Source organism: Crocuta crocuta, unplaced genomic scaffold (assembly GCF_008692635.1).
Source record: "Crocuta crocuta isolate KB4526 unplaced genomic scaffold, BGI_CrCroc_1.0 scaffold369, whole genome shotgun sequence".
NCBI classification, from domain to species: domain Eukaryota; kingdom Metazoa; phylum Chordata; class Mammalia; order Carnivora; family Hyaenidae; genus Crocuta; species Crocuta crocuta.
The window spans coordinates 598,825-609,731 of NW_027529441.1; the positions used below are offsets into that span (position 1 = coordinate 598,825).

The 10,907-nt window shown below is 45.4% G+C and overlaps 1 protein-coding gene across 1 annotated transcript in view; it reads left to right on the forward strand.

Annotated features, from left to right (window-relative positions):
* Positions 1-2,932: 2,932 nt before the first annotated feature.
* Positions 2,933-10,907, forward strand: part of TIAM1 (TIAM Rac1 associated GEF 1) — a 210,243-nt gene continuing 202,268 nt past the window's right edge. Inside the window, exon 1 of the mRNA XM_077760193.1 lies at positions 2,933-3,046. The gene's annotated coding sequence lies outside the window, so the exon portion shown is untranslated. The remainder of the gene's footprint in view (positions 3,047-10,907) is intronic.

Here is a 10,907-nt window from a genome sequence, read left to right on the forward strand (position 1 = left end):
CTGCAGATTTTATATATGAACACAGGTAGTTCAGACTCTTGAACCCAGGAGACCCTGCAGATTCCTCCAGAAGTGACTATGGGAGAGACTTTGTTTTCAGGCCTGAGAGATGGGCAATGAGGTGAGGACGGATTCAGTTCCATCAAACAAGCATTTATCACACACATACCATCTGTTAGGCTTCAAGGGGATTCAAGAGGCGCAAACCCACGTGTCCCCTGTTGAGAAACACTGAGCAACAAGAGCAAGACTCTTCTCCCTCTCCAAGCAGAGGTTAAATAATCTCAGAAAGGGGAGCACCTGGGTGGCTTAGTCGGTTAAGCGTCTTGGTTTTGGCTCAGGTTGTGATCTCACAGTTTGTGAGTTTGAGCCCCGTCAGGCTTTGTGCCGGGCGTGGAACCTGTTTGGGCTTCTCTCTCTCTCTCTCTCTCTCTCTCTCTCTCTCTCTCTCGCTCTCTCTCGCTCTCTCTCGCTCTCTCTCGCTCTCGCTCTCTCCCCCCTTCCTCCACCTCTCCTCTCCTCCCTCCTTCACACCCTCTCCCTTCCCCACTCCCTCCCTCCCTCCCCTCCCCCACTTGTGCTCTTTCTCTCAAAATAAATAAGTAAACTTAAAAAAAATATATCAGACAGAAGGGGGAAAAAGCATATATAGCATTCTAGAGTTAAAAGAAAAACTTCTTAGGTAATAATAAGTCTAGAAAACCTGTAGAAAAGGTATTTTCACTTTGTGGGTCCTTCACCCGAACTGGTAGACAGTGGTGGTGCTTGCATTCTTTTTCCTGTAAGCGATTTGTAACTTTCTTTTCGATAAGCTCTAATGAGATTAAACATCCTTCCTGTACTCGGTGGAGCCTCTCCAGCTAAAGATTGTCAGTGGAGAAATGGCTGGTGGCTGTGATAAGCCTGCTTTGTGTGTGTATCTTTCACATCTCTTTCACTGAGCTTACCATGCCTCCTCCCCCCAGATGTGCTTTCTGTGATTCTAAAGCTGATACCCAAGCCTTACGTCATCAGCCTCCCCACCCCCTTGATTATTTCCATCCAAATTTGACGCAGGTCCTTCACTTAGTGAATGCATGGGCCTCCAGCTGTGTCCCGTATCCCTGAGTGCTTTACTGCTTCTGACTCCTATGCCGCTGTCTTCTGCTCCCACGCACATGGTCCAGCCCTCAAATGCTGCCCAGCGGAAAAGAAGAAGAAATGCTATTCTATATTCTTATAAGTCCCTATAAGAGTCTCATCATGATGTTGATGATCATATACGGAATGAATAAATACAGTGGCTGTCGACAGCGAAATCTGTCACCCAGGGCTTCTCAGTAGCCAGCAGTATTGGCATTTGGGGCTGAATAATTCTTTGTTGTGGGAGGCTTTCCTATACAGCCGTATGTCCTCACTAGTGTTGCATGTTCCCACGGGGCCAGCCCAGTGCTGTTAGGGACCATTGCTGATTCCAAGCTCCCCCTCTGTTCATTTTGCTCCTTCACAATTCTTCTGGGCATCCTTTTGTTTATTTACTTCCTTCACGGAACAAATAGTTATTACTTTTCTACTTATGCCAGCTTCTTATGCCATCTATATCTAGGAATATAAGTTTGAACTTGGCATTTCCTTCTTCATGTTCATATATATATATATGAGACTCAGTTTTGAATGTATCATGATTTACACTCTTCTGATTTTTATCATTATTATCTTGAAAGTTCCCTTCTCTGAATGTTGTTCCCAACATTATATATAGCTCTGGCAGCCGTTTGAGTGATTAGTACTTCTTTAATGAATGTTGTGTTTTTATTTCTGTAGTCTGGGTCTTTGAGGAAAGCCCATGGGTCAGTATTCTTGGCTTTGACACAGCCATTAACCTTGTAAAATGATAATGCTCTATTAATCTATCAATTTCATCCATGAATGCTTCACCTATTACAGATATGGCCTCTAGTTGTCATTCTAGATCTTGTATTGTGATTTCTTTCATTCTCTTTAACCAGCCACCTGAGGCTTCATTTAATGTGTGCAGTCATCTTTAGTTTTATGTAATGAAACTTATGTTTCAGAACCAAGGTCAGGCCTAGCAAAGGGATGGTCATTGTATTGCTTTTGGGTGGACTTTTTTTTTTTNGACCTAAGCGAAAGTCGGACGCTTAACCGACTAAGCCACCCAGATGCCCCATTGGGTGGACTTTTAAGTTAGCATGTGGCCTTTCGAATGCTTAGGAACTGTGGTATAAATGCTGCTCGCGGGAAACCCAATTTATGGCAGTTATTTTTCTAGGGGGAGGGAAAGTGGGATGTCTTTCAGGGGGGAATTTGTAGATGGCTCCAACTGTGTTGGTAATTTTAATTTTTTTGCGCTGCATGATTGGTACTTGGGGGTTCATTATTTTATTTTCAGATGTATTTTTTGTATGCCTGAAATATTTTGTAGTGAGTTTTCAGGGAAACAGGGGCAGTTGTAAGTTTTCGTTTAGCCTTTCTGTCCCCCACTCTTTTTAAATAGACATTTAGGAATCAGGTCTCCACTGACCAACCTATCCACATTCCTGCCTGTGCAGGGGTGGGGTGCATGGTGCAATCATTTAAGATTTCTAACCTTTTAAATCCAAAAAGAGGCACTGCCTTTTTGCCAGGTGCGAAATAAATGTGACAGGAACTTAAGCTCTCAGCAGGGCACCCAGGTTCATCTGTGAAATGGTTAAGATCTGTTGGGAGTAAATTTCCCCACAGGTTGTGAGGGGCCCAGAGCCTTGACCCTCAGGGACAGCCTGAGTTCTTGGTGTGGGGAACTTGGAGGGGAGAATTAAATTGGGGAAGGAGGTGGAGAGGAGGGAGGTGCAGGCAGAAGAGGGAGGTGACGGTGGGTGGGGAGGAGCGACAAACCCTCTCCAACACACCCAAATGACCAGATTCATCACAGCACGAAACTTCACAAGTTACGCCCACTCCCTCTGCCAGAAGCCGGGGAAGGCTGCTGCTTCCTCGTTTCTGTTACTGGAAGTTCGGAGACGTGAAGCAAGACGGGGAAGCATGCGCGCCGAGCCGAGCCGCGGTGAGCGTTAATTTCAAGCCCATTCTTTCCACTGGCGAATTTCTTTGTGTTGGTGGCGAGGGCGAGCAGCCGAGGGGACCGTGGACAAGGAGAGGCCGAGGGGGTCGCGAGCTCCGTGGCGGCGCTGAGGGGACCTGTGCGCCCGGAGCCCGGAGGAATAGGCGAGCTTGGCGAGCGGCGTCTCCACGCTGCGCCGGGGGCGCCGCCTGTGTGGGTCCCGGCTCCAGGGTAAAGAAAGGGTTGGGACTTGGCGAGCCCTTCACCTCTCCCCCTTTGCCTTCGGGATCCAGGGATCCTACGGGGGTAGAGGGGCAGGGAAGCTGGGGGGTCAGGTGACCCACCATAAGTGCGTCCTGTCCCCGAGGCCCCGTGGTCCGGCTGCGCTGCGCGTTCTTTAATCACAGCTCCGTGCCATTGATAGTGAATCCATTGGGATTCAGTATTTCTGAAGGAATGTTCAGAAGCCCCCCCCCACCCCCGCTCCTGGCTCAGTATGGAAATTATTTGAGGAGGCATCAGAAGTCTTGGGTTTCTCATTAATTCTGTGTCTGATTTAGTTCAGCTCAAGACTTCCTAGCCATTGAGGTGTCATTTANCTCTGTCTCCAGGTTGATTGCCCTAGAGTCAGATTTGGGCGGGGTGTGGAGAGGATGTTTGGGTGGAGGCAGGCACCTGGGTTGGGATCATGGTGAGTGACAGCAAATGATAAAGTTGGCCAAAGGTAAAGTTCCTTGCAAACGTTCTTCACCTTTTATTTTGGAGCCCCTTTTAGAGCTTTGTGGTTTCGCTTATGCATGGGGGTCTGATGGAGGCTTTTGGGTTAACTTAACCCGATTCACCTGTTTCCTGTCAGATCAACAGGTTGGTGCAGGGCAGTGAGAGGTGTGTGTGTGTGTTTAAGCTAATACTTCATATGAATTCTTAGAGAATCATCTTATTTTTCCCACACCTTCACAGAAGGTGAAGAAATATGTAGCTGTTATTATGTGCATGGAAAACCAAATTTCATTTTACAAATGTTTGTCCCAGATCTGGGTTGGGTGCAGTTAGGAGGATGCTAATAGCCGATTCGATCATCTTCCTGATCCCAGAATGGGACAGCCTGGGTTTCTCCGGGCACCTTCCATTTGAACTTTGGGGTCAGGGGGCGGGTTGCTGAGGCCACAGTTTTACTTAGTTCACTTTAACCTTTTACTTCATTTACTTCCACCATCAGCTTCCCTGAAGTTAATGCTATGGAAGTAAAATGAAAATAACTTTTAAAGCAAAGTAGATATATCCCGGGAAAGGACAACAGGTTGCATGGGCCAGGCTGTCACAACCACCAGGACCCTGTGATCCTTGAGGACTCAAGAAAGAATGTGGCATAGAGATGTGAACTTGAGGCTGACATGAGGTTGTGTGGCCCGCTTCTCCCACCCCTAAGGAGTCTGTAGCAACTCACTCAACAGGAAAGACAACCAAATGGGATCTTGTGATAGTGCTGGTGAAACTGACTAACAGACCCTTGTTCACATGGAGTTTAATGAGCGGAACAATAATCCTCAGCTAGAGAAAGGGAGTATATTATTCATAAAGGTATTTAGAATTTGTCACATGGGACTGTTTCATGTAGATACTTAAAATTGGATTAATTCTGTATGAATGAGGTAGGTGTAGGTAGGTGTGAGAGAATGTTACAATTTCTGTATCATTATTTTTTTGTTTTGTTTTGTTTTGGCTGCACCATTCTCATTATTGTTTTTTCTTAAGGCCCCCTTACTTTTCCCATACATAACCTGCTTTGGCTCTGTGTGTGTGTGTGTGTGTGTGTGTGTGTGTGTGTGTGTGTGTGAAGTTGCAGATTCAATTTGTTTAATAAAAATAGGGCTATTAAGATGATCTTGTTTAAGTAACTAGATAGTTTTTTATAGGAATTTTTCTATTTCGCATAAATATTAACATTTATTGGTATAAAGTTGTGCGTAATATCCTTTTATAATATTTTAAGACTGTGGCATCTATAGAAATGTTTCCTTTTCCATTCCTGGCATTGGTTATTTGTGCTTTTCATCTTGACCAGTCTTCCTAATGTATTCTCAATTTTACTGGCATTTGAAAGGGCCAGCTTTGGCTTTTGTTTGTATATGAAATGCAACATAAACACTACCTCCTTTCTTAAGTTTGCATGCATTTTAAAAATTCTGTGCTGTGGAACACTGTCAAAAAAGATTTTAAGAGCTTTAAAACCAAGTAACTGAGTCTCCTAGCTGTAAGGAGGCAGACATTATGTATTTATTTTTATGTGTCTTTGAAATGTTTCTCGGTTTTATTAAACTATACCTTGTGTTCTTGAGAATCATACACAGTGCATCAAATTGTTCTAAGATGGTTTTGTATATTCAGTGGGGCACACCCTGTGAAATTGTTTTGGAAACTTCTAGTTAGAATTTACATAAGACTTGCTGGTAATTTAATGTGAATTGTAGGTGCCTCCATTCTGCTTGACAATACAGATTTCCTTTGCACTAGGACAGAGCAAATTTGCTGTAATGACTGAGAAAGAAAGTTTCATTTGGGTTCATATTTAATACATGAGTCTTGGCATTTTAACGTTTTCTCAGAAAATCTTTCTGAGTTTGATGACAGTGTAAGAACGAGAACATAGAGCCAGAAAGAGCTGGATCTGAATTCTTTCTTTTTTTTTTTTTTAAAGTTTATTTAAGTAATGTCTACATCCAGTGTGGGGCTCGAACTCACGACCCTGAGATCAAGAGCCACATGCTCTACCCACCGAGCCAGCCAGGCGCCCCTGGATCTGAATTCTTGCTTTGCCACTTAGAGCCAGCTGTGTGGCTTCCAGAAAATTGCCTAACCCCTCTGAGCTTACATTTCCCCTCCTGTGAGTTGGAGATAAATAAAAGCTGCCTGGGGGAGGGGGGTATTTATCCCTAGGGGGATAAATAAAAACTGCCTATATCTCTCTAGGGGAGATTTCTGAGTATTCCTGTAAGGCACCTGGCTTGTGATTTGGAACAAAGTAGGTGCTTAATACATCATAGTGAGTTAAATGTTTTCCCCTCCTGCCCTTTCTGGTTTTACTTCCAACCTCACAACTTCCCTCAGTGCCTGCCTTCCAGAAGTGTGAAAGGTTATTGCAACAGAATCAAACAGCCACTTCTTCCCTCTGTTCTCTCCTCATTTTGGACGGATGGGATCCCAGGGTCCCTTTTCAATATTTTCAATATTTTCATCTTATTATCCTAGTTGATTGGTGGTATATTGGCTATATATTTTTCCACTCCGATGTTTAAAATTATTTTTTTAATTTAGCTTTCTTTTATAATTTTTTAATGTTTATTTATTTTGGAGAGACAGAGCTTGAGCAGGAGAGAGGCAGAGAGAGAGGGAGACACAGAATCTGAAGCAGGCTCCAGGCTCTGAGCTGTCAGCACAGAGTCCAGTGTGGAGCTCACACTCACGAACTATGAGATCATAATCTGAGCTGAAGTCGGACACTTAACTGACTGAGCCACCTAGCCATCCCTCCAATTTTTAAAAATTTTTTAAATTAATTAATTTTTTGAGAGAGAAAGACTGCAAGCTGGGGGCAGAGAGAAGCAGACAGAGGATCCAAAGCATGCTCTGTGCTGACAGCAGCAAGCCCGATGCAGGGCTCAAAGTCACAAACACAGAGATCATGACTGGAGCCAAAGTTGAATGCTCAACCGACTGAGCCACCGAGGTGCCCCTTTCCACTCCCAGTTTTTACCTTCCCTTCCTGGGATTATGGTGTTTTTCTTCAGTTTATCGCACTTCCTTGAGAGTCTCACTGCTCTATCATTTCCTCCCTCCCTTCCTGCCTCCCAGCCTCCTTTCCCTCCTGGAGAAATGAAATGAGTACTCAGCTCAAACTTGGCAGAGACTGGGCTGTAAGTTGGTGGGGTTGCTTCTCCAGAGGGAGGTTGGTTAAATGTAGTTATTCCCGATCTCCAGTTATTCTACAAAAGATGCTCAGTGTTGCTAATCATCAGGGAAATGCAAATCAAAACCACTATGAGACACCATCTCTACCGAAAAGACAGGAATTAACAACTGTTAGGCTGTGGAGGAAACGGAATACTCATGCACCATTGGTGGGAATGTAAACTGGTAGGCAGATGGGACTGAGAATAACCGTATCAGTTTTTTATTGCCATTGCATTTTCTGAGAGTCTTTTTCCAGAGCCTAACGTTCCTCGGTGCTTTTTGTGGTGGTGGTGGTGGTGCTGGAGGGAGTGTGGGTTGTTCAATGCTATGGCTGACCTCATAACCAAGAAAGGAACTGAGAAGCATAGAGTGGAGGAGGTTGGCTGGGTAATATTCCTCCACAAAGGAATACGGCGTTCTTGAAGTCATCCAACTTTCAGCTGTTTGTTCTCCCTGGGGTTTGTCGATTGAAGAGGTCCGGGGGCATATACAGCATAATCAGTTAATGTTTCTTCAGGAGTCTAATAATACAAGAGGCTGGACTGGGGAAGGGAAGAGGTCACCAGCTGGGAAAAGGCTTAGCAGTGCCGCGTCAGCATCATTCGCTGCTCTTCCCAAGGAGTTTGTCTTAGTTTACATTTTGTGTAGTGAATCGGCCTCAGCTGTGAACTTATTTTTGTGAAGACAACAGGTTGACGAGCTGCCTTTGATCTGGCCCGGCAGCTGTGACCCGGTGTGCTAAGTAACTGTGCTGGTATTTGTACTACTTGTGTTTTGACCGGAGTAGGGGACAAGGAGGCATAGTTGTCTTGAGTGTTTTGCAACCACGCCTCCAGTTTGTTTTGATGCTGTTGCTTAAAAACAAGTGGTAGCACGGCATTCATTGGTAAGACTTTTGGGGGAGAGATCATCACTTCTGGAAAGTTTGGTTGGGAGGGGATTTGTGAGATCTTGCATTGAAGCATAGAGCCTCCTGTGACCTTGGAAATATATGTTCCAGTGTCTGAGATCTCCATACATTTACTTGTGTAAATTCAGAGTTTTGTGGGCAAGGATAACCATGGCCAAAGTGCTTTCTCCAAAGCTGTGGTTGAGTAAGGGCCTGCTAAGTACTTCTTTGATTATTGAAATACTAATACTAAACTAATGGATTGAGTATCTACAACATACCCAGTACTTTTCCTGTGTTCTCTTGTTAATGTTTCAGAGGATGATCTTGCATCCTCTCGAAGTATATAAAAAAATGAGCACGAAACCCATTATTTTCCTGTGTCTACCCTTGTAGGTAGAACCAGTGTGGACTGAGGCCCACCTTTCTAGACCTGAAAGCCAGAAGGAGAGGAGGGTTGGTACTATGGGTGTGATGCTCTGAATCCTAGTGTCTTATGTAGGAAGTGATCAGCCCCTCCGATGGCACATTTGGAGATCTTGAGAGAAGTCTCTAGGGAAGGGGTAAGTGGGGCATTTGCAGAAAGTTGGGGAATGAACATTCAAGCTTTTTTGTAAATTTAATTTTAATTTTAATTTCTTTAATTAGAGAGAGAACAAGCAAGGGAGAGGCAGAGACAGAGAGGGAGAGAGAATCCCAAGCAGGCTCTGTGGCATCAGTGCAGAGCCCGACGTGAGGCTCGATCTCACGAACCCTGAGATCAGGACCTTAGCCAAAATCAAGAGTCAGACGCTTAACCGACTGAGCTACCCCAGTGCCCTGAGGATTCAAGCTTTTAAAGCCCTTATTGTTTTAGGACCCTGTCCAAATCCTCCTGTGCTGGGACATTAGGAAGTTCATTATTTTGTGACTGCTGTTTTGTGGAAAGAGGGGTTGCTAATTCTCCCCATTCAAAGCCCCAATTTGAGGCTTTGAAATTGATTGTCTGGGAACCTTTGGATGTGTAGGGTCCCATTGTTGGAGCATTCCATGGAGAAGCCAGTGTTTTGGGCTTGACGGAGAGGGCATAACAGTACATCAGATGTCAGACACCCCGTGGGCTGGGTCTGCCCCTTGTGAGTGACCACTGATTAGCACTAATTCCTTAATGCTTTGAGTCATGAGGAAGAAGATTCCCACTGATTCTCAGATTATATCGTTTCAAAGACGTCACAGGGTCATCTTCCTACCTTTCTTTTCCTGGCATCACTTTTGCCTGCCTTCATGATACCAGGAAGGGAGAAGGAATTATTTTGGACTGCAACAGGGGAACCTTGGTATCAGAATGGGCTTTTTCTGGAGCTGTGGACATGAGATCATGTTGCTTTTAACAGAGGGTGAACCTTTGTCTAAATGGTGAAGTAGGTTTGGTTATAGTTAACAGTGAGGTATTACATGGAGGCCTCACTGCTGTGCTCAGAGTCCTCATTGCATGATAGGCAAGGGGCTTGCCACTAAAAGGATCCAGCTGTAAATCTGCAATATTACAGGCACTCAGAGCAGAGAAATAATGCTGGAGACACCTTCCTACCTCCCGGCGCGTCTTGATGCTCTTCTATGGATTTCAGCGAGAAGGCTTGTGTGTGCACCTCACTTTCCCTTCTGCCAAGTGGGGACAGGGTCATGTCAGTCTTCCTAGTGGGGGGAATGAATTAGACCAAAAAGGGCTTTATGACTGTACAGAGTTGCAATGATTCTTTTTGGGTTTGCCTTCCTCCCCATGAGCAAACCCACCCAAGGCCATTTGTTAGATAACGTGCCGCACTCTTCCCCCTTTATCACGTTTTGGTTGTATGCTGGCTGATCCAGAATTTGAACAAAAATACATGACTACCCACTCGGGGTGAGGTGGGGGAGGAGAAATCACAGATGCTTCCTGAGATATGATCCCCACCGTGTTGTTGTTTTTCTTTTGATCTGACTGTAGTCAGAGCAGTTAGCCTGAGACTAACTCTTAACAGATTTTTACATGCACAACACAGCGTAATTCACGATCTGTGCAGTATTTCACGGTGGGTCTCCAGAACGTTTTCATCGGGCATAACTGGAGACTGAAATAACATCTCCAGCGATTAGCAGCCTCGCACACCCCCCCTCCCTCCAGCTCTAGGCAAGCACCATTCTTCGTCCACGAGTTAGACTCTTTCAGGTGCCTCATGCAAGTGGAATCATGTGGCATTTGTCTTTCTGTGACTCGCTTCTTTCACACAGCCGACTGTTCTCAGGGTTCATTCACGTTGTTGCAATATTGCAGGTCTTCCTTCTTCTTAAAGGCTGACTAATACTCCATTGCGCCCGTACCCACTGCACCCCCTCCCCCCCCCATTCATTTGTCGCTGGACACTGAGGTGGTTTTTACATTTCGGCTGTTGTGAATAGCGCTGCGATGAACGCGGGAGTCCTAGTATCTCTTTGCGGTCTGCTTTCGTTTCTTCCCGATGAAAAATACCCATGAGTGGGCTCGGGGATCATATGGTAGCGCTATTTTTAAGTTTTTTGGAGAAGCCTCCCTACTGTTTTCCATAGCGGTGGCACGCTTTCGCATTCCGGTGCCCAGTTTTTATAGGTTCCCAGCCGGTATGGCAGGCCCTGCGTTTGCGGGTCTTGCTGTGACTTGTGCCTCCAGTCTTACCTGTTGCTCTTGAACCAGACCGACAGCCTTTCCCACTCCACTCTCTGCGTGCGCAGGGCGGCGGGGGACCTCCCTTGCAGCGTGTACATCACGCTGTATTATCATACTTCGGTTATTGGCCTTTTTCAAGGGGTAAGAAAACGATATAAATGATACGAGTACAAGAATAATAGAACAACAGCAAGGCCCCTTTGTGGCACCTGCCGTCTCCGTGCTTTGCCCCAGCACCTTGGATTCGCTTATAGGCCGCCTGCCTTGTGCTTTCACTCCCACGCAGCTCCTTCTCTGCTGGAGGGGCTGACCTTGGGGGTGGATCCTTTGACCAAGGAACCTGTCTACTTCCAGGACTAACC